Here is a 21,482-nt window from a genome sequence, read left to right on the forward strand (position 1 = left end):
TTGTGTTGGGCTATCACATAAAATCCTAATAAAATACATTTATAATTTTGGTTGTAACATGACAAAATTTCAAGGGGTATGAATACTTTTTCAAGACACCGTACATCACTATTACAGAATGTAATGACAAAGGTTTAGGTATAATAAATTGCTATGCAAAGGTAGCATCTGCAAATACTAATTGTACACATTTGATTTCATTTGCTGGAGGGAACTGAAATTTTTATGCTTTTTGTAGGTCATTGCTGAAATTATTGTCCCTTACGTTATTCCAAAATCCAAATCCAAACTTCAGAATAGAGAAGGGAAACGGCTAAAACTTCAATTCGTTTTTTTTATCCCTGTGTGTGTCTCTGCTGGGGAGAGTCAACCTTTCTATTTGCTTTAGTAACCATTGTCACTTGGACAGAAAGTGATGGAAAGTGTAACATTTTATGGTTGTTAACTGAACAGAAGGTGAAGGTAAACTTTTGATTAAGATACCTGTTCTGGTTACAACTGACTAAGGCTCGCCACACACTTTTCAATCTGCCTATACAATGTCGGTACAATCAACTTCAGAGTTACCAAAACTATGTAATATGAAGATCTACCTATGACATCCAATCGATCTGTATCTAATCAGGCATGCTCTTGTACTACGTAATTAGTGGTAGATCTAAAGGAGATAGGACAATCAGAATGTAACATGAAGAGTGAGCCTAAGGCAGGCCATAGACCCCTTAAACCACAGATTACAGGCAATAAATTTGCTCAATGCCCCCATCAACACAAACCGTGCTGACAGGGGAATCCCTCGTGCAGAGACACTGTTTTTTCCCGGCGGGAGGGCAGTGGAAGCTGTCCCCGCCAGGAGAAGACCTTAATAATTGCTAACAGCTATAGCAGCCGCTAGCAATCATTGCAAGTGTTTCCGGCAGGCTGGTTGTACCCAAGTTGATCGATTGATCAGCTTGATACATTTAGCCTACCCATACATGGTTTAAATCTCAGGCAGTTCCTGCTGAATGTCTATGGCCAGCCTAAGTGGGGAATTCCCTTCACTTTAAAGAGATTTTCTTTGTATCTTTCTGTCCTGGAGATACAACAGAAAGTATGTAAATCATCCAAAAGAAGCAAATAAAAAATACTGGCAGGGGTTTTAACCATTCCTTACTTCTCTAAAAGGAACAAAGATGTTTTGGCTTTAGATCTTTAAACAATGCTTTACTTAACCACTTGACAACTGGGCACTTAAACCCCCTTAATAACCAGACCAATTTTCAGCTTTTGGTGCTCTCACATTTTGAATGACAATTACTCAGTCATGCAGCACTGTACCCATATGAAATTTTCGTCCTTTTTTTCACACAAATAGAGCTTTCTTTTGGTGGTATTTGATCACCTCTGGGTTTTTTATTTTCTGTGCTATAAATGAAAAAAGACCGAAAATTTTGTAAAAAAATGCATTTTTCTTCATTTGTATTATAAAATTTTGCAAATAAGTAATTTTTCTTCATAAATTTGGGCCAAAATTTATACTGCTACATATCTTTGGTAAAAATAACCCAAATTAGTGGATATTATTTAGTCTGTGTGAAAGTTATAGAGTCTACAAGCTATGGTGCCAATCACTGAAAATTGATCACATCTGATCACACCTGATGTACTGAGGCCTATCTCATTTCTTGAGACCCTAACAAGCCAGGAAAGTACAAATACCCACAAAATGACCCCTTTTTGGAAAGTAGACATTCCAAGGTATTTAGTAAGAGGCATGGTGAGTTTTTTTAAATTGTTATTTTTTCCCACAATTCTTTGCAAAATGAAGATTTTTTTTATTTTTATTTTTTTTCACACCAAATTGTCATCACAACAGGTTATTTCTCTCACATGGCATGTACATAGCAAAAATGACACCCCAAAATATATTCTGCTACTCCTTCCGAGTATGGCGATACCACATGTGTGAGACTTTTACACAACCTGGCCACATACAGAGGCGCAACATTGAAGTAGCACATTTAGGCGTTCTAGGAGCATAAATTACACATCTAATCTCTCAACCACCTATTACACTTTTGAAGGCCATGGAGCACCAGGACAATGGAAACGCCCACAAAGTGACCCCATTTTGGAAAGAAAACACCCCAACGTATAATCTATGAGGCATAATGAGTCTTTTGAATGGTTCATTTTTTTCCAGAAGTTTTTGGAAAATGTGGAAAAAAAATGAAAACGCATTTTTTTTACACAAAGTTGTCCATTTCTAAGATATTTCCGACACATAGCATGTACATAGCAAAAATGACACCCCAAAATATATTCTGCTACTCCTTCCGAATATGGCGATACCAAATGTGTGAGACTTTTACACAACCTGGCCACATACAGAGGCCCAACATTGAAGTAGCACATTCAGGCGTTCTAGGAGCATAAATTACACATCTAATTTCCTTACAGTCTATTACATTTTTGAAGGCCCTTCATATTTCTAACACATAGCATGAACATACCATGAATTACACCCTAAAATACATTCTGCTGAGCAAAGGGTAAACAAAAGATTACCTGTAGTTTTAGTAGTGCAGTTGTCCACAGGAGGAGAGCCCTGATCCAGGCAGCAGGCAGGGACGTGGTCATCCACAGTGAATGGAATTGTCCAGGCAGTGGGCAGGAATATTGTCCATAGTACAGGCAGGGATAATGTCCTTGTACAGTCCAGGGTCAGTGCACGTAGAGACATTGCCAGCAGTGCCAAAATATTGGTCCTGGTAGTAAGCAGGAACATGGTCCAAGTAGCAGACCAGGAAAGAATGGGGACAGGGGTAGAGGCTTCTCCCACCCAAATCTCTTTGAAGCCTCCGAGTCTCCAGACCCTAAATCTGGGAATGAGAAAGCTAAAAAGTTAGATTTCTTCATCCAGAAAAACATTTCTGGAGCCCCTCACATATGTGAGACCCCTGTGTTCCCACTAGCATAGCAGGGTAAATGATCAGTCCAAGAGGCAGGCAAAAAACGTGGTCAAACAGTCCAGGGTCAGTTCCAGAGCAGGCAGAGGTAGGTACAAATCAGCGTTAGGCATAAGCTTGGTCGTATAACAGGCCAGGGTCAGTTCCGGAGAAGGCAGAGGTAGGTACAGTTTTAGTGTTAGGCAGAAGCTTGGTCGTATAACAGGCCAGGGTCGATTCCGGAGAAGGCAGAGGTAAATCGGGTTCAGTGCAGTGGCATAAGGGGTGTGGAGGAAAATTACAGGAAATGAGAATTACGTTTACCATACTTCCCTAATATTGTAGAGAAGTATGGTAACGGCGGAAACATTCGCTTATACAGAGGCCTGGTTGGGAAGGACAATCGGGACAATAATACGTGGTGTCTCTTCTAATTCCTCTTCTGGAGCACACCCGGCATTTTTTCTGACGTCTGTGGCCTGTTTCACGGGGGGGGGATTTTGTCAGGAAAGTGGCGTTCGTGAAGTCTGCTCACGGAATCAGAGCGAATATTTTCTGGTGGGCTTTCAGGCTACAAAAGGGAGGAGATTACTTGTTCCTGGTATTGCAGATAGGATACGGGGGTCTCAGTAGATTCTTGGTAAATTACGTAAGTGTTGTACATGGCCAAACCGAAAAAATAAATGGACACTTTTTTATACCAGTGACGGGATTTTCTTGTGGGAAGGTAGGGTTCAATCATCTGATCGTTAAAGTCCACTCCCCCCATAAATAAATTGTAATCATAAATACAAGCAGGTTTCTGGACTGGGCCGTTTCTTCTTGGGACTTCCACGTAGGTGTCATTGTGGATTGTCGTCAGCATGTGGACGTTTCGTCTGTCCCTCCACTTGACAGCCAATAGCTCCTGGTTCCGCAAAGCCACCGTATCCCCTCGGCGTAGCCTTTCCTTGACCAATTTTTGCGGGAAGCCTTTTCTATTGGTTCTTACAGTACCACATGCTGGGGTGTCCCTCCGGTGAAGATTGCGGAAGAGGGGCAAGCTAGTATAAAAATTATCCACATAAAGGTGGTACCCCTTTCCAAGCAGTGGATAAACGAGCTCCCAGACAACTTTGCCGCTGGTTCCAATATATTCTGGACATTCAGGGGGATGCAGTTGGGTGTCCTTCCCTTCGTACACCCGGAAGGCGTAAATGTACCCCGTGGCTCGGTCGCAAAGTTTATACATTTTAACCCCATATCGGGCCCTTTTGCTGGGGATAAACTGTTTGATGCCAAGCCTGCCTGTAAATTTTACTAGGGACTCATCAACAGAAATATCCTGGTCGGGGGTATATAGCTGGGGAAATTTTTCTGAGAAATAATTTAGGAGTGGCCGAAGTTTGAATAATTTGTCAAACGCTGGGTCATTTCGGGGAGGGCACTGGGTGTTGTCATTATAGTGAAGGAAGCGCAAAATCATAAGGTATCTTGATCTTGGCATTTTTGAAGAGAAGAGTGGCATGTGGTGGACGGGGTTAGTTGACCAATATGAGTACATTTGGTTTTTTTTTGTGAGACCCATTGTAAAAGTTAGGCCTAAGAAAATTTTAAATTCTGCTATGGTAAGCTCTTTCCACTCAAAGGGACGGGCATAACTAGAGCCAGGGTTGCTTACGATGTACTGCTGTGCGTAAAGGTTGCACTGGGCCACAATGGATGATAGAAAGTCTTCCATGAAAATCAAATAAAAAAAATCGAGCATGACAAAATTATCGGTGTTCACCTGGACACCTGGCTGGGCGGTAAAAGGGGGGATATTTGCTGCTCCGGAATTAGGGGGAAGCCACAGGGGGTTTTGAAGGGCATAGGGTAGGCTGGCATGGCCTCTATCCCTTTGGGGCTGAGATGACACCCTACTGGTGCCTGGCCTTTGTTGCAGTGGCTCTTCGCTTGAGGTGGACGGCACTGCGCTTGAGGTGGACGGCACTGTGCTGGAGGTGGATGGCGCTGCCCTGGAGGTGGACGGCGCTGCCCTGGAGGTGGACGGCACTGCACTCGAGGTGGTAGTAGGCTGCTGCTCCACGCCAGAACGCCTTCTTTTCACGGGCACACGTTCCTCTTCTGATTCTGTATCGGACCCGCTGCTTGTCACGGGTTCATAGGCCGAATCCGAATCGGACAGAGACTTAGAGAGCTCCCCGCTGCTCTCATCGGTCATGCTGAGACGCTGGTAGGCCTCCTCGGCTGTAAATAATTGTTTTGCCATACTGGTAGCTGGTGAGGTTGATGTGGCTCTGGCTGCACTGGTGTGGCTCTGGCTGCACTGGTGTGGCTCTGGTGGGCACAGAGGTGGCTCTGGTGGACACAGAGGTGGCTCTGATGGGCACAGGTGGCACTGGTGTGGCTCTGGCTGCACTGGTGTGGCTCTGGCTGCACTGGTGTTGCTCTGGTGGGCACAGAGGTGGCTCTGGTGGGCACAGAGGTGGCTCTGGTGGCACTGGTGGGCACAGGTGGCACTGGTGGGCACAGGCGGCACTGACGGCACTGATGTGGCACAGGCGGCACTGATGTGGGACAGGCAGCACTGATGTGGCACTGGCGGCACTGATGGGCACAGGCGGCACTGATGGGCACAGGCGGCACTGATGGGCACAGGTGGTACTGGTTGGGCACAGGTGGTACTGGTTGGGCACAGGTGGCACTGGTGTGGCTCTGGTTGCACTGGTGTGCACTGTAGTGGCACAGAGGTGGCACTGGTGGGCTCAGGCGGCACTGGTGGGCTCAGGCGGCACTGGTGGGCACAGGCGGCACTGGCGACACTGATGTGGTACTGTCGTGGCGCAGATGGGCACAGGTGGCACTGATGGGCACAGGTGGCACTGATGGGCACAGGTGGCACTGATTGGCACAAGTGGCACTAGTGTGGCACTGGTGTGGCACTGGTGTGGCTCTGGTGGCACAGAGGTGGCACAGAGGTGGCACAGAGGTGGCAGATGGCACAGATGTGGCACAGGTGGCACAGATGTGGCACAGATGGCACTTGTGGCACAGATGACACTGTTGTGGCACAGTTGGGGCACTGTTGTGGCACTGTTGGGGCACTGCTGTGGCACTGCTGGGCACTGGTAATATAAAAAAACTCACTGTTCGGCACTGTGAAGCTCTCCTCTCCTCTCACGCTGCATCGGTGTGAGGAGAGGAGAGCGATGAACTTGTGCTGACCCTGCAGCACAGCCTTTGTTGACATTTGTGATCGCTCCGTCATTGGACGGAGCGATCACATGGTAAAGGGCCGCTGTCATTGGCCTTTTACCGCGATCCGTGTTGCGCCGGGTCCCGTGGACCCGGCGAACACGGATGTTCCCGTGTGCGCGCCCGGGGGGGCGCGCGGGACCGTTTCTCCGGGAGGACGTCATAGTACGCCCTCCCAGAGTTATCCAACCGCCCTGTAGCCGTCATTTGGCTATGGGCCGGTTGTTAAGTGGTTAAAGGAGTTGTAAAGGCAGAAGGTTTTTTTTTTTTTTTTAATCTTAATGCATTTTATGCATTAAGATAAAAAGCCTTCTGTGTGTAGCAGCCACCCCAACACCCCCTAATTACTTACCTGAGCCCCTTCTCTCTCCAGCGATGTCCACAAATGTCTAAGCTGTCCAGAACGCTCTTCCTGATTGGCTTAGGCACCGGTGCTGTGTCTCAGCCAATCAGGAAGCGTGTTCCTGACTCCCGCGGCTGTCAGTCAGCCAATCAGCGTAGTGAAGGGGCAGAGCAGGGCCGGGTCAGGGCTCAGTGTCTGAATGGACACACGGAGCTGTGACTCGGCTCCAGTTCCCCCAAAGGAAGCTGCTGAATATGGGGGCACTCGATAGGGGGGAGGGGCCAGGGGCAGCAAAGAGGGACCCGAGAAGAGGAGGATTCGGGCTGCTCTATGCAAAACCAACTACACAGAGCAGGTAAGTATAACATGTTTGTTATTTATTTTTTAAAAAACACGAGGCTTTACAATCGCTTGAAAGTGATACTAAACAGACACTGTTAAATTTACATTGTCCCCTCGATTTCTGTATGTGGATGATGGCACTGCAATTCTTTTAATAAAAAACCCCATTGAAGTACCTTTTCCTAATCGATATACAGCTGTCACATGACCCATATCTTTCCCAGCCTGTCTGCTGGGAAACATAAGCAGGAAGAGCTTCTAGTCCTCTGCTGCTGGTCACATACATATAGTTACATAGTAGGTAGGGTTGAAAAAAGACAATAGTCCATCCTGTTCAACCTGTGTAGGTGTCTGTTTGTCAGGGTCGATAATCATTTCCCATAACCCTGTATGTTGTGTTAACTAAGCTGCACATCCAAAAGTCTTTTAAAAATATCCATACTCCCCATTGACACCACGAATTGTGGAAGAGCGCTCCACATCCTTATTGCCCTGACGGTGAAAAAACCCCTACGCAGCTTAAGGTTAAACCGCTTTTCTTCCAATCTCATTGTGTGGCCTCATGTCCTCTTACACTCCCTGAGACTGAAACGTTTTTTACATACGTTGGCATACCCATCGAGGTATTTGTATATTGCTATCATATCTTCTCTCAAGCGCCTCTTCTCCAGAGAGAATAAAGTTAGTGCTTGTTCCTTGTATTTGAAGTCCTCCAGTCCGCTTATTCATTTTGTTGCCCTTCTCTGGACTGTCTTCCAACTCCAGCACATCCTTCCTGAGGACTGGTGACCAGAACTGGACAGAATACTCCAGATGTGGCCGAATCAGAGTTTTATAAAGTGGCAGGATTATAGTTTTATATCTGGAGTAAATTTCATTTTCATGTAAGCTAATAGTCTGCTGGCTTTGCTAGCTGCAGCTTAACATTGCATGCTATTGCTCAGTCTGTATTCGACCAGGACCCCAAGATCTTTCTCCATCCTTGATTGTTCTCCCCCTAGTGAGTAGTTTGTGTTTATGTTTTTAGCCCACAAGTGCATCACTTGACATTTCTCAGCGTTAAACCTCATTTGCCATGTAGATGCCCACCCAAGGTGTAGATGTCCCAGGACAGAGCCTTTTAATACCCCACTTACCACTCCAGACCAGTCTGAGTACACGTTATTTATTGCCACCCTTTGGACAGGCCCCTGTAACCAGTTTTCTATCCAAGAACAAACCCTATGGTCTATGCCTGCAGACCTCAGTTTGTAGATTAATCGCTTGCCGACCAGTGTAGGGCGATTTACATCGGCACAATGGCACGGCTGCGCAAATGGGCGTACAGGTACGTCCCCTTTAAGAAGCGCCATTGTGGGCATGCGCGCCCGCCACGTGCTCCGTGACCGTGCCCACGGGACCCGCGGACTCGATGTCCGCTGGTGTCCCGTGATTGTTTCACGGAGCGGCAGAATGGGGAAATGCTTATGTAAACAAGGCATTTCCCTGTTCTGCCTAGTGACAAGACAGAGATCTACTGCTCCCTGTCTTCGGGAGCAGTAATCGCTGTCATGTCGCAGGTAGCCCACCCCCCCACTGTTAGAATCACTCCCTAGGACACACTTAACCCCTTGATCGCCCCCTCGTGTTTAACCCCTTCCCTGCCAGTGTCATTTACACAGTAATCTGTGCATTTCTTTATCGTACATCACGGGACACAGAGCACCATATTAATCATTATGTGGGTATATAGGCACCTTCAGGTGATGGACACTGGTATACACAATACAGGAAGTTCACTCCCTATATAACCCCTCCCCCTACCAGGAGTACCTCCAGTTTTTTCACCAGTGTCTAAGGTGTTGGTCACGAGTGAAGATGTGCTCTGAGGAGCTTCAGGAGGGATCCATGCTGGATTTAAATAACCTCCACAGACCGGATCCATCCAAAGTGCCACTGAGACCAAGGTGGATGGTACCCAGGCCTCGTATCCGAAAGCACAAGGTTTTGCCTGTAACGCCTCTTTGCAGCCCGGGACGCCCGGGACCCAGAGCTTTGATCATGCTACGTTAGCTAAAGTTTTTCCTGGCGGGGTGCTATTACAGGTCTAAGGGAGTGGAAACCCGATAAAAAGGGACCCGGTCCTTGAAGGTTTGCTAAACGCAGCCCGCCGTGATGGGTGAAGGTTGGATCTGTCTGTTAATTCAGTAGAATCTTGCTGCGGTTATAAGGTAAGGAAGAAGCCTAGGAACTATAAAAGTCCACCTATGGTTTTCTTCTTTAGGGAAAAATATTGTCATGCCTTAATCTGATGTTTTCACTTCAGCTCAGTGTCAGTCTGTGTGTGGCCGCAGCAGCTTGCACAGGGGGATTCCTCTTAAGGTATGAGATCTGCCATGCTTTTCTCCTCCATGAAGGGACCAGGAGGGTTAGGGAATCAACGGTTGTTGTACCCCCCTTGTAATACCCCCCAGCGGGGGGGTGCGGAAGTCCTGAGTTCACTCCACATGTGTTGTTTTCTCTTTCTGCTTGTTTGGGCTCTGCCTCTCCCCTCATATTGGGCCTGCGGACTTGAAGGCCGCCCGCGGCGTGCGCGGGAAAGTTTTTCAAACAAAAGGAGGGGGGGCTGGTTGACGGAGGGGACAGGGGCCTAGGGCGCGGCACCGTGTGTAGGACACAGCGTCCATGAGGACGCACGGCGCAGGCTTAAGAGGTTCACATGGAGCAGTCTCTCCTTGGCTGTAGCGAGGAGAAGCAAGCCTAGCTGCACTCGAGACACAGGAGCAGTGAGGCACGTAAGGACTGCAAAGGGCATTTCCAATACGGAATGGACATTTTTGTCAGCACTAGCTTGAACTTGTATAGCGGTATTATATTTAGTATATTGAGTATGTTCAGCAAATAGTGCATTTAAATAGTGCCTCTGCTTTTGTGCTTAGGACTATGCTTACTAAGAAAGACACCACAAAGACCAAAGAGGTACCAAAAATTTCACCCCCAGGCGTTAGGAATTCCAGTCGTGTATCCCCCCTGTCATCTTCACCTGAAATACCAGTTATGGCAAGCCAGGGTCAGTCATTGGAACAAATTGGTGGTGCAGCTGCTTCTCTCATCTCAGTCCCTGTATATGTGACTGAAGATGCCTTTTCCTCTGCCGTGCAGGGCCTAGAATGAAGATTAGCAGCTTTAATTGCATCCTCCATTAAAAATGGATAGGAAGCGTGTTAGATCCCCCTCCCCCACCTTAGACCCTTTGCAAAGGCAACAGTGGGTACAGGATGAGGTGTTGCCCTCAGGCGATCAGGAGGAAAGACAAACCGATGACTCCTCTGTGGAGGAAACAACAGTAGATGAACCCTTTTCAGCCTCACAATCGGAGAAATTGCTGATTCAATCTTTTACAGAGATGGTTCGTCCTACTTTCATGCTACCCCTAACGGAGTCTGCTGAAAGTTCGGTTTCTTCCTTGGGTTCCTTAAAACCTTCACAGCTTTTGCATGCGTTTCCTGTCCATGCATTACTAGAAAAGCTTATTTATGCTGAATGGGATCACCCGGATAAGCATTTTCTCCCTCCAAAGAGATTCTCAGTTCTCTATCCCATGGAGGAGAAATTCACCAAAAAATGGAATGTACCAGCAGTTGACGCTGCGATTTCCAATGTGAATACAAGTCTAACATGTCCAGTAGACAATGTACAAATGCTTAAGGATCCAAGAGATAAAAGGTTGGAATTCCTGTTAAAGTCCTCTTTTTCTTTTGGCAGGTGCCGTTACTCAGCCTGCAGTCGCTGCAGTAGGCATCTGTCAATCCCTAAAGGACTAATTTAGACAGGCCCTTAAAGAGGTTCCTACACAATAAGGGATTTGGCCGAACTAACAAAAGCATTATGTTTTGCCATAGACGCCATTAAAGATTCTATTCACCAGGCGTCCCGCCTTGCGCTTGTGCTAATACACATGTGTAGAATCTAGAATCCTGTGGTTAAAAAATTGGTCAGCCGAAGCACCATGTAAAAAGCTCCTGACTGGTTTTCCTTTTCATGGGGATCGGCTATTTGGGGATGATTTGGACCAATACATCCAAATGATTTTCAATGGGAAAAGTACTCTTTTGCCAGTCAAAAGAAAGTATAAACGCCCTTCATTTAAGCAGGCTCTTTCTCCTGTGCCAGGGGCTTCCGCCTCTAGGGAGGGGCGACGGCTACCGCCGTCAGACTCTAGAGGAAAACCTCAGGGTCAGGCCCAGGCTCAAAAGAAGTCCTAGGGATGGAAACCTGCAAAACAGAATTCTAAAGCCTCATTATTAAGAGGTGCCCCCACTCGCCACGGTGGGGGAAAGACTTCTGCAGTTTTCAGAAGTCTGGCAAAAGGAAATTCAGGACAGATGGGTCATCTCCACGGTAACTCTGGGGTACAAACTGGAATTTCTGGACTTTCCACCATCTCGTTTCCTGAGGTTAAACGTTCCCAAAGATCAAGGGAAAAGGTAATCTCTGTTTCGCGCACTAGACCGATTAATGGCTCAGGGGGTGATCATACAAATCCCCACAAAAGAGCAAGGTTTGGGGTTTTATTCAAACCTCTTTACGGTACCAAAACCAAATGGAGATGTCAGACCCATTCTAGATAGAAAGAATCTAAATCAGTTCTTGAAGATCCGCTCCTTTTGCATGGAGAGGATCAGGTCAGTAGTTTTCTATCCTACTAGGAGAAGAACTTCTGGCGTCTATCGACATCAGGGATGGATATCTGCATGTTCCTATATTTCCCGCTCACCAAAGGTTTCTGCGGTTCGAGGTAGAACGGCAGCATTGACAGTTTGTAGCCTTGCCCTTCGGGCTAGCTACAGCACCCCGGGTGTTTACAAAAGTCCTGGCCCCACCTCTAGCCAGGTTAAGGGCACAGGGCATAGCAAGTCTTGGCATACTTGGACGATCTATTGCTAATAGACCAGTCGGTGGCTCGTTTGGAGCAAAGCGTGCGCATTACAACCAGTTACCTGGAAAGTCTAGGTTGGATTCCCAACCTAGAGAAGTCTTCCTTAAAACCGCTAAAAAGTCTGGAGTTCTTGGGCTTGATCATAGACACAGCCCTGAGAAAGGTGTTCTTGCCTCAGGCAAAGATCAATTCCATAAGAGAACTGGTGCGGCTGGTCAGGTCAAAAGGAGATCCCTCCATTCGCCTTTGCATGAGGTTGTTAGGAAAGATGTTGGCTTCATTCGAAGCGGTTCCCTATGCCCAGTTCCATTCGAGACTGTTGCAAAACAATATCCTGTCTGCTTGGAACAAAACAATTCAAGTTTTAGACTTGCCAATGCGGCTGTCCCCAAGAGTGTCCCAAAGCCTCAGTTGGTGGTTACTAACCCAGAATCTGCTGAAAGGGAAATTCAGACCTTCAGACCAGTTATCTGGAAGGTGGTAATGACAAATGCCAACCTTTCAGGCTGGGGAGCAGTGTTAGGAAAGACAACTGTCCAGGGACAGTGGTCAAAAACCAAAAGAGCCTTGCCCATCAACATCCTAGAGATTCGGGCAGTGCATCTGGCTTTGAAGGCCTGGACTTTCAGGTTACGGGATTGTCCTGTCAGGATCCAATCCGACAATGCCACAGCTGTGGCCTATATCAATCACCAAGGGGGCACCAAGAGTCTCTCAGCGCAGAGAGAGGTGAACCATTTTCTAACTTGGGCAGAGAGGAATGTTCCGTGCCTATCGGCAGTCTTCATTCCGGGAGTAGAGAATTGGCAGACGACTTCAGTCACCAGCGGTTATTCCCGGAGGAATGGTCCCTTCACCCCGACATTTTTCGGGCTGTTTGCCAAAGATGGGGGACTCCGAACGTAGATATTTTGGTGTCCACATTCAACATGAAGTTTGTCAACTTTGTGTTCAGGACAAAGGATCCACTCGCATGCGGAACAGATGTGTTGGTGACCCTGTGGGATCAGTTCTCACTGATGTATGTATTCCCCCCTATTCAGTTGCTGCCATGACTTCTTTGCAGGATCAAGCTGGAAAGAAAGCCAGTAATTCTGGTAGCCCCAGCGTGGCCCAGAAGGTCCTGGTATGCAGAAATCGTAAAGATGGTGGTGGAGGATCCATGGTCCCTTCCACTACGGCCAAACCTACTCTCACAGGGGCCGATATTCCATCCTACCTTACAAACTCTAAATTTAATGGCTTGGCTATTGAAACCCCCATTCTGAAGAAACGTGGGCTTTCCGGGTCAGTTATCTCTACCTTGATTAATGCAAGGAAGCCAGCTTCCAGAACTATATATTATAGAGTCTGGAGGGATTATGTTTCCTGGTGTGAATCCAAGGGTTGGCACCCTCGGAAGTATATCATAGGCAGAATTCTTGACTTTCTACAATTAGGAGTAGAGATGAAGCTGGCCTTGAGTACTATCAAGGGCCAAGTCTCAGCTTTATTGGTTTTATTTAAAAAAAACGCTTGCTTCACATTCTTTGGTCTGGGGTTTTATGCAAGGGGTGATGCGGCTTAATCCGCCAGTCAGACCTCCTTTGAACCCTTGGGACTTGAACTTAGTTTTGTCAGTGTTACAAAAACAGCCATTTGAACCAATACAGCATATTCCCTTAGTCCTTCTGACAAGGAAGTTAGTGTTCTTGGTTGCTATATCCTCAGCAAGGAGGGTTTCGGAATTGGCTGCTCTTTCTTGTAAAGAGCCATACTTGATTATTCATGAAGACAGAGTGGTGTTGCGCCCTCTTCCAGCTTTTCTACCAAAAGTGGTCTCGGCTTTCCACCTGAACCAAGATATTGTCCTGCCATCGTTTTTTCCAAAACCATGTTGCAGGGAAGAGACATTGTCTTGATGTGGTGAGAGTGGTCAATGTCTATTTAAAGACGACTGCTCAGATCCGGAAGACTGATGTCTTATTAGTACTGCCAGAGGGTCCTAAGAAAGGACAGGCAGCGTTGAAATCCACTGTCGCTAAGTGGATTTAGCAAGTTATAATTCAGGCTTATGATTTAAGGGGTAAGATTCCACCTTTTCAAGTCAAAGGACACTCTACCAGGGCGGTTAGTGCTTCTTGGGCAGTGCGTCACCAGGCCTACATGGCTCAGATCTGAAAGGTCGCAACTGGTCTTCAGTACATACATTCACCAAGTTTTCTCAGGTGGATGTAAGAAGGCATGAGGATATCGCCTTTGGGCGCAGGGTGCTGCAGGCAGCAGTATAGGTCCTCGGGTATGGGGGGTGCCCTACGGGTTGTGTCTCCCTCCCCTCAAATAGCATTGCTATGGGACGTCCCACATAGTGATTACTATGGTGCTCTGTGTCCCGTGATGTACAGCTTACCTGTAAAATCCTTTTCTTGGAGTACATCACTGGACACAGAGGGTCTTGCCCCTCTTTTTGGGGTTTAGGTATATTGCTTTGCTACAAAAACTGAGATACTCTTGGTAGGAGGAGGGGTTATATAGGGAGCGAACTTCCTGTATTGGGTATACCAGTGTCCATCACCTGAAGGTGCCTATATACCCACATAGTGATTACTATGGTGCTCTGTGTCCCGTGATGTACTCAAAAAAAAAAAGGATTTTACAGGTAAGCTGTTATAAAAATCCTATTTTTTATAGCACTGATCGTTGTATAGATGACAATGGTCCCAAAATAGTGTCAAAATTGTTCGATGTGTACGCCATAAAGTCGCAGTCATGATAAAAATCGCAGATCGCCACCATTAATAATAAAAAAAAATTAATAATAAAAATGCCACAAATCTATACTCTATTTTGTAGACATTATATCTTTTGCGCAAACTAATAAGTAGACACTTATTTCGATTTTTTTTTTAATCAAAAATATGTAAAAGAATGCATATCGGCCTAAACTGAGGAAAAAATTCGTTTTTTTATATATTTTTTGGGGATATTTATTATAGCAAAAAGTAAAAAATATTGCTTTTTTTTTCAAAAATGTTGCCTTTTTTTTGTTTATAGCGCAAAAAATAAAAGACGCAGAGGTAATCAAATAGCACCAAAATCTCTATTTATGGGGAAAAAAAGGACGTCAATTTTGTTTGGGTGCAACGTCGCATGCCCACGCAATTGTCAGTTAAATTGACGCAGTGCCATATCTCAAAATGTGCTCTGGTCAGGAAGGGGGTGAATTCTTCCGGGGCTGAAGTGGTTAAACATTTATGGGGAACTGTATTGCATGCTTTTGCAAAATCCAGATACACCACATCCACAGGCCTTCCCCTAGCTAGATGTCGGCACACTTCCTCGTAGATTAACAGTTTGGTCTGGCAAGAACAACCTTTCGTAAACCCATTCTGATTACTACTGAAGATACTGTTTTCAAAACTATCACTTTATGCAGATGATGCGCTGCTGTGTCTACAGGATGCAGATTTATCCTTACGAGATGCATTGCATATCATAGACCAGTGTGGTCATTTTTGGGGGGTCCATATCAATTGGGGGAAATCAGTCCTTTTTTCTCTTCATCCCTCGGTCTCGGGTGGAGTTGCACATACACCACTGCAGTGTGTAGAGGAATTCACATATTTGGGAATAAGAGTGAAATTAAATTGGATTAAAATTGTTTAATGGTTAAATTGGATGCCTACCTAGATCCCCCAATTTGCTCATAAATGTCAGACCTGGCACACTTTGCCGTTGTATCCTGTGGGTAGGTAGAATTTGGTTTAGATGCTTTATGTACCGAAGTTTCTTTATTTTTTTAAGGAATACCCCAGTGCCTGTGTCTAAGGCGACTTTTGTCAGGTTGGATAGTATTACCGCATTCGTATGAGCGGGTAAAAGTCCTAGATTGGCTCGGCCAACCCTTCAACTACTCCTTTCTCAGGGGGCTCTTGCCCTCCCCAACCTGCAATTATACTACTATTTTTCGGCATTGCTGGTTACGGTTCGCTGGTGGTTCAGCCAGTCTACCCAGAACCCAGCAGTCACACTTGAGGCGGCCCTGCTAGGCTTCTATGCAGCCTTGACTAACCTAGTCCACAGGGGACCTAGGACACACCAGCGGGTCACTGGACCTATGCGCACAACGCTTCGGGTGTGGGTACAGGCTAGGGGAATTTAGGACAGAGGCACTTTCTCACCTCCATATCCTTCTATGGGATAATCCCCAGCTGAGACCCCTCACTCAGATCCCGGAGCCTCAACTGTGGGCGGCCAAGGGCATTGTGACCTTAAAATATGTTATAAAAGAGGGGAGAGTCTCCTCCTTTGCTGAGCTGAGGGATACCTTTGCTCTGCCCCTAGATATGTCCTTCCGCCATTTTCAGTTAAGCCACGTCAATTCCAAGAACCTATTGCTCTGGAGCCTGATTGAATGGAGAGGCTGCTGACATCAAGGTTGTTGGACAAACCCCTATCCTCCTTATATCTTAATCTGTCAGACTCATATGCTCACACCTCTAGTAAGACTTTTGACATGTAGAAAATGGATATACTGGAGCTCACCACTGATGACTGGGAGGACTGTGTAGATTCTTACATAGGGATGATAATTTCACCTAGGTATGGACCGCTTCATTCAGTTGAAGTTCCTTCATAGGGTGTATTATACCCCTCAGAGGTTAGTGGTCGTTTACCCACAGGTTGTTTCTACCTATACACGCTGTCTGTCCTCTACTGGAACCTTTTTTCATATAGTGTGGCAATGCCCGGCTATCCACTCGTATTGGGAATCTGGGATTTCTGATCTGAATGAGCTTTGCGACTGGTCTCTGCAGCTTGACCCACGACTGGTGCTATTGGGTATTATGGAAGATATTGTATCCTCTAGACACAAGAAGTTATGTCTATTCTTTACACTTTATTATGCACATAGGGAGATTCTACTTAGATGGAAGCAGCCTAATACGCTTATGCTCTCTAGTTGGGTGTCTGCAGTTAATGCAGTCCTACCATTGTACAAATTCATTTGCTAGAGTATAAACTGTCCCAGGAAGGTTGACAAGGTCTGGTCCACCTGGATTGATGGACTGATACTCACGGTCCGGCTGAACCTTTGTATGGATAAATTCTTGTCCCCCCCCCTTTGCTTGCCTGACCTCCGCCCCCCTTCTTCTCCCTTCTCCCTTTGGTGTTTTTTCTCAGAGGAGTTGGGGAATGTGTAGTTATAATGCTGTAGAGAAGGACTTGACTGCATAGGAGACTCGATTGTCTCCTTTATATGCCTTCTGGGATTGTTCCTATGATGTATTGTGTACCTTTATTGTCCACCCTTCCATGTCATATCTGGATAGTGCAGACCTTCATATCCCTGTATTTCATATGTGCATTATTTTAATAAAGCTTACCTGTTAAAAAAAAAAAAAAGATACTGTTTTCATCATCAAATTTTTGGATTTAGTCCCTTATCATCTCCTCCAATAGTTTAAATACTAATGATGTTGAGCTTACTAGCCTGTAGTTTCCAAGTTATGTCTCTGCCCTTATTTGAATATTGGTACCATTCCTGTCAATATGCGGTCTGTCCATAAAGATTAGAAATAATGGTCTGGCTGTAACCTGACTGAGTTCTTTGAGAATTCTGAGGTGTAAGCCATCCAGTCCTGGTGATTTATTTGTGTTAAGTTTTTCTAGTCTTTTCTGGACTCCGGCCTCTGTTAGCCACAAGGGTATGCGTCCTGTGACATGTTGCTAATGTAGCGGTCACTACCTAAAGGTAAGTGATCTAGAAGTGTTTTAGTGACAGAATGCAGCTTCAGGTAAATTTAGCCAGGCCTGTGTTCCTATTTCAGGCCTGTTTGTTTTGATCTGGGAGTGGGAGTGTTAGTATAGTGGGGGGTGTGATTACCTACACTCTGGCTCAGAGATCCTCTCCTGCTTTCAGTGGAATTGTTCTGGAAGAGAGGTTGGACTTGAGACCTGAGTGGCAGGCAGCTCATGTGTGGGTCTCTGACCAATCATTAATTTGCATTGGCAGAGGGCAGGCCTCCTATATAAGTTGGGGTCACATGCTTCCGGGTTCTCTCTTTGAAGTACAAGAAAGGCAGCATGGCGTGCTGAGGTGATATAGCGGGCATCCCCTTGCGGGGATGTGCCATGTGCATGGAGGAGGGATGAGGAGCCACAGGGGAAGGAACTAAAGTGGAGGATCTTCATCCCTGTGGAGTGCATCAGGTTTCTGTGGTCGGGGAACACAGTGCTTGATTATAACTAGGATCATGTGAAGGAAGTAGAAGTAAAACGGCGGAATTAAACCCGCTTATTGGACTCCTGTAACTGAAGAACACAGGACTTTGATATAAAGAGAAGGTCAGTGTAATGTTCAAAGAAGTGGAAACGCTGGAGAGAGTAGCGTAACAAACTGTGTGACTGTGGAACACAGTATGGACAATAATGGAGGGGCTGGAGCAATAATCGGTCATTTATTATGTGTTCAGTTCACATTTCTATAACTTCCAAAGACTGAAGGGTGTTAGTATGCGGGTCACGAAGAAGGTGGTGCAGCCCTTCGACCTTAGAGGATTAATACCCCAAAGGAAGCACATCAAGTCGGGCAGAGGAATTAATCAGAGTAGTAAATCTTCAGCCAAATTGACTGCAGTGAGAATCAATACAAGGGAATTATTAAGAGTGATTCACCTTGGTAACTGGAAGTAATAGAATGCAGTGAGAATCAATACAACAGAATTATTCAGAGTGATTCGTCTTGTTAACTGGAAATAATAATCTGCAGCGATCATTAAGGACAAGGTCATGGGTGATGATCTATCCTTTTGAATTCTTTATGGGCATCTCATACATCCCTCATATCTCTCAAAGTTTCATCCCATCAATAAAAGCAAAGAAAAAGGAGAAACTGACTGTTGTTTGTCTAAGGACAATAAAAGGGGATGGGGCAGGGTGAATGGCAGATTGTACTAATTGAACTAATTCAGCAGCTCCTTCGGGGGTAGTGCGCTACACTAACAATACTGTTGTGGTCGGTATACCCCTCCTTTTACCTGTGTAAAAGCTGAGGCGGAGAAAGCATTTAGTACAGTTGCCTTCTCTGTGTCATCTGTAACCATCCTCCCTTCATCGTCTTTCATGTAGGCAGTACGCTCTGACCTTGCTTTTTAACTGTTAACCACTTGCTTATTGGGCACTTAAACCCCCTTCCTGCCCAGGCCAATTTTCAGCTTTCAGCATTGTCACTTTTTGAATGACAACTGGGCGGTCATGCAACACTGGACCCAACATTACATTTTTATCATTTTTTTTTTTACACAAATAGAGCTTTCTTTTGCTGGTATTTAACCACTTCCAGCCCACGGACGTCATATGACATCCTGGGCTTTGGGCGGGTATATCTGAATGATGCCTGTAGTTACAGACATCATTCAGATATTGCCAGTTTCAGCCAGCGAATCTCTACACCATAGGAATGATCATAGTGGCCGTTCCGCCGCTTGATCATTCCTATGGCAGGCGAGAGGGGACGTCCCCCCCCTCCCGCCGCCCTCCGGTGCTTGCTCCGACTCACCGTTGCGATCGGTGAGGCGGAGAGTGGATCCGCCGGCGCCGGATGTAGATCATAGAGATTTCCGGCAGACCAGATGGTCCCCGGAGTCTCTATGATCGTCGGAGGCCGGGCGCGATGTTATGACGTCACGCCCGGCCTCTCCATTAAAAAAAACGGCGCCGCTTCGGCTGGGAAGCGGCGATCGTTTTATTTATTTTTTTTATTTCAGGCTTTCCAGCCTAGTGGTGAGATATGGGGTCTTATTGACCCCATATCTCACTATTAAGAGCACCTGACGTGTCATATTGCTATTACAAGGGATGTTTACATTCCTTGTAATAGGAATAAAAGTGATCAATTTTTTTTTTTTTTTTCAAAATAAAATAAAAAAAACTAAAATATAATTAACAATAAAAAAAAAAAAAAAAATGTTTAAAGCGCCGCTGTCCCCGTGTGCTTGCATGCAGAAGTGAACGCATACATAAGTCCCACCCACATATGAAAACGGTGTTCAAACCATACATGTGAGGTATCGCCGCGAACGTTGGAGCGAGAGCAATAATTTTGGCCCTAGACCTCCTCTGTAACTCAAAACATGTAACCAGTAAAAAAATTTCAAACGTCGCCTATGGGGATTTTTAAGTACCGAACATTGGCGCCATTCCACGAGCGTGTGCAATTTTGAAGCGTGACATGTTAGGTATCTATTTACTCGGCGTAACTTCATCTTTCACAAAATGCAAAAACATTGGGCTAACTTTACTGTTTTGTTTTCCCCAAAAAAACGCGTTCAAAAAATTCCTGCGCAAATACTGCGTGAGATAAAAAGTTGCAACAACCGCCATTGTATTCTCTAGGGTCTTTGCTAAAAAAACATATATAATGTTTGGGGGTTCTATGTAATTTTCTAGCAAAAAAAATGATGATTTTTACATGTAGGAGAGAAATGTCAGAATTGGCCCGGTATTGAAGGGGTTAAAAGATAAGTATGTTTGTTTTTTGTTTTTTGTTTTTTTGCAATTCATACTTACCTAGGTGGATGCAGCATCAGAGCGATTCTGCATCTGTCCCCCGGCGTCTCTGCACTGAGAACCGAGCCACCGAACACCACCAATGGCTTAGTTCTCACAGCTCCCCGAGCAGAGAGCTGCTGACTATCAGTCAGCATCTCTCCTGCTCTGTTCCTCCACGCTTACTAGAGCGCTGAGCTGTGGAGGGGCTGACAGCTGATTGGCTGACAGCTGATCACGTGGTAAGTAAGGATAAGCTCAGGCATGTTTGCACAGCCCACGTGCAGAGCCCACCAGGAATCACAAGCAGTGAGACATTGTCCCGATGCACGGTTGCAGAGATCGGGAAATATCTCTCACTGCCTGTGATTAGCACAGCGCAGTGCCGACTTCCTGGCGGGCTCTGCACGTGGGCTGTGCGAACACGCCGGAGCTCATCCTTACTGGTAGGGGGCCGGGATCTGTGATCAGGCGAGACTTATTGACTCGCTGATCACAGATCGCTCCCTGATCTCGGGAGGACATACATAGATTAATTAAGGCCCGCACTGTAGCCGTCTTTTGGCTGTAACGCGGGCAGGAGGTGGCTAATATATCTAAAAAAACATATTGGGATTTTTTTTTTTTTTTTGCTTTCCTCTGTGTCTCTCACAGTCTTTTTTAGCCATCCTGACTGTGTTCTTACATTTCTTATTGTATTCCTTATGGTGGTAGAAAGCTGACAATGACCCCTCCACTTTATATTTTTTAAAGGCCATTTGTTTCTCTTTAACAAGACTTTTTATGTTACGATTTAGTCACCTAGGTTTAACCTTCGCTCCTCTATATTTATTACCCATTGGAATGCACTGTGTGATATCTTTGTTTAATATGTTCCTAAAGCATTCCCATTTTTCTTCTGTGTTCAGTGTTTCTAGGATTTTGTCACAATTGATGTCTTGTAGTATTGAGCACAGTTCAAAAAAAAATGCTCGTTTTGAAATTTTTGTGTTCTTGTGCTACCCTCGTGCCTCCTTTTCCTATGATTTACGCTCAATGGGATCATCCTGTGATCCCTAGATCCCAAGTTGTCCTGTATTTCCACATCTGAGATCAGACTTGAATAGTTCGTATTTAATAGATCTGTTAATGCATTCTTTCTAGTTGGGGAATCCATCAATTGTTACATGTAGTTGTCCTGTAA

The 21,482-nt window shown here is 45.7% G+C and overlaps 1 protein-coding gene across 1 annotated transcript in view; it reads left to right on the forward strand.

The window, feature by feature from the left end:
• Nucleotides 1-21,482, forward strand: part of GNPTAB (N-acetylglucosamine-1-phosphate transferase subunits alpha and beta) — a 207,394-nt gene that overhangs the window by 59,221 nt on the left and 126,691 nt on the right. The gene's annotated exons all lie outside the window — the stretch shown is intronic.

Source organism: Aquarana catesbeiana, linkage group LG03 (assembly GCF_042186555.1).
Source record: "Aquarana catesbeiana isolate 2022-GZ linkage group LG03, ASM4218655v1, whole genome shotgun sequence".
Classification (NCBI taxonomy): domain Eukaryota; kingdom Metazoa; phylum Chordata; class Amphibia; order Anura; family Ranidae; genus Aquarana; species Aquarana catesbeiana.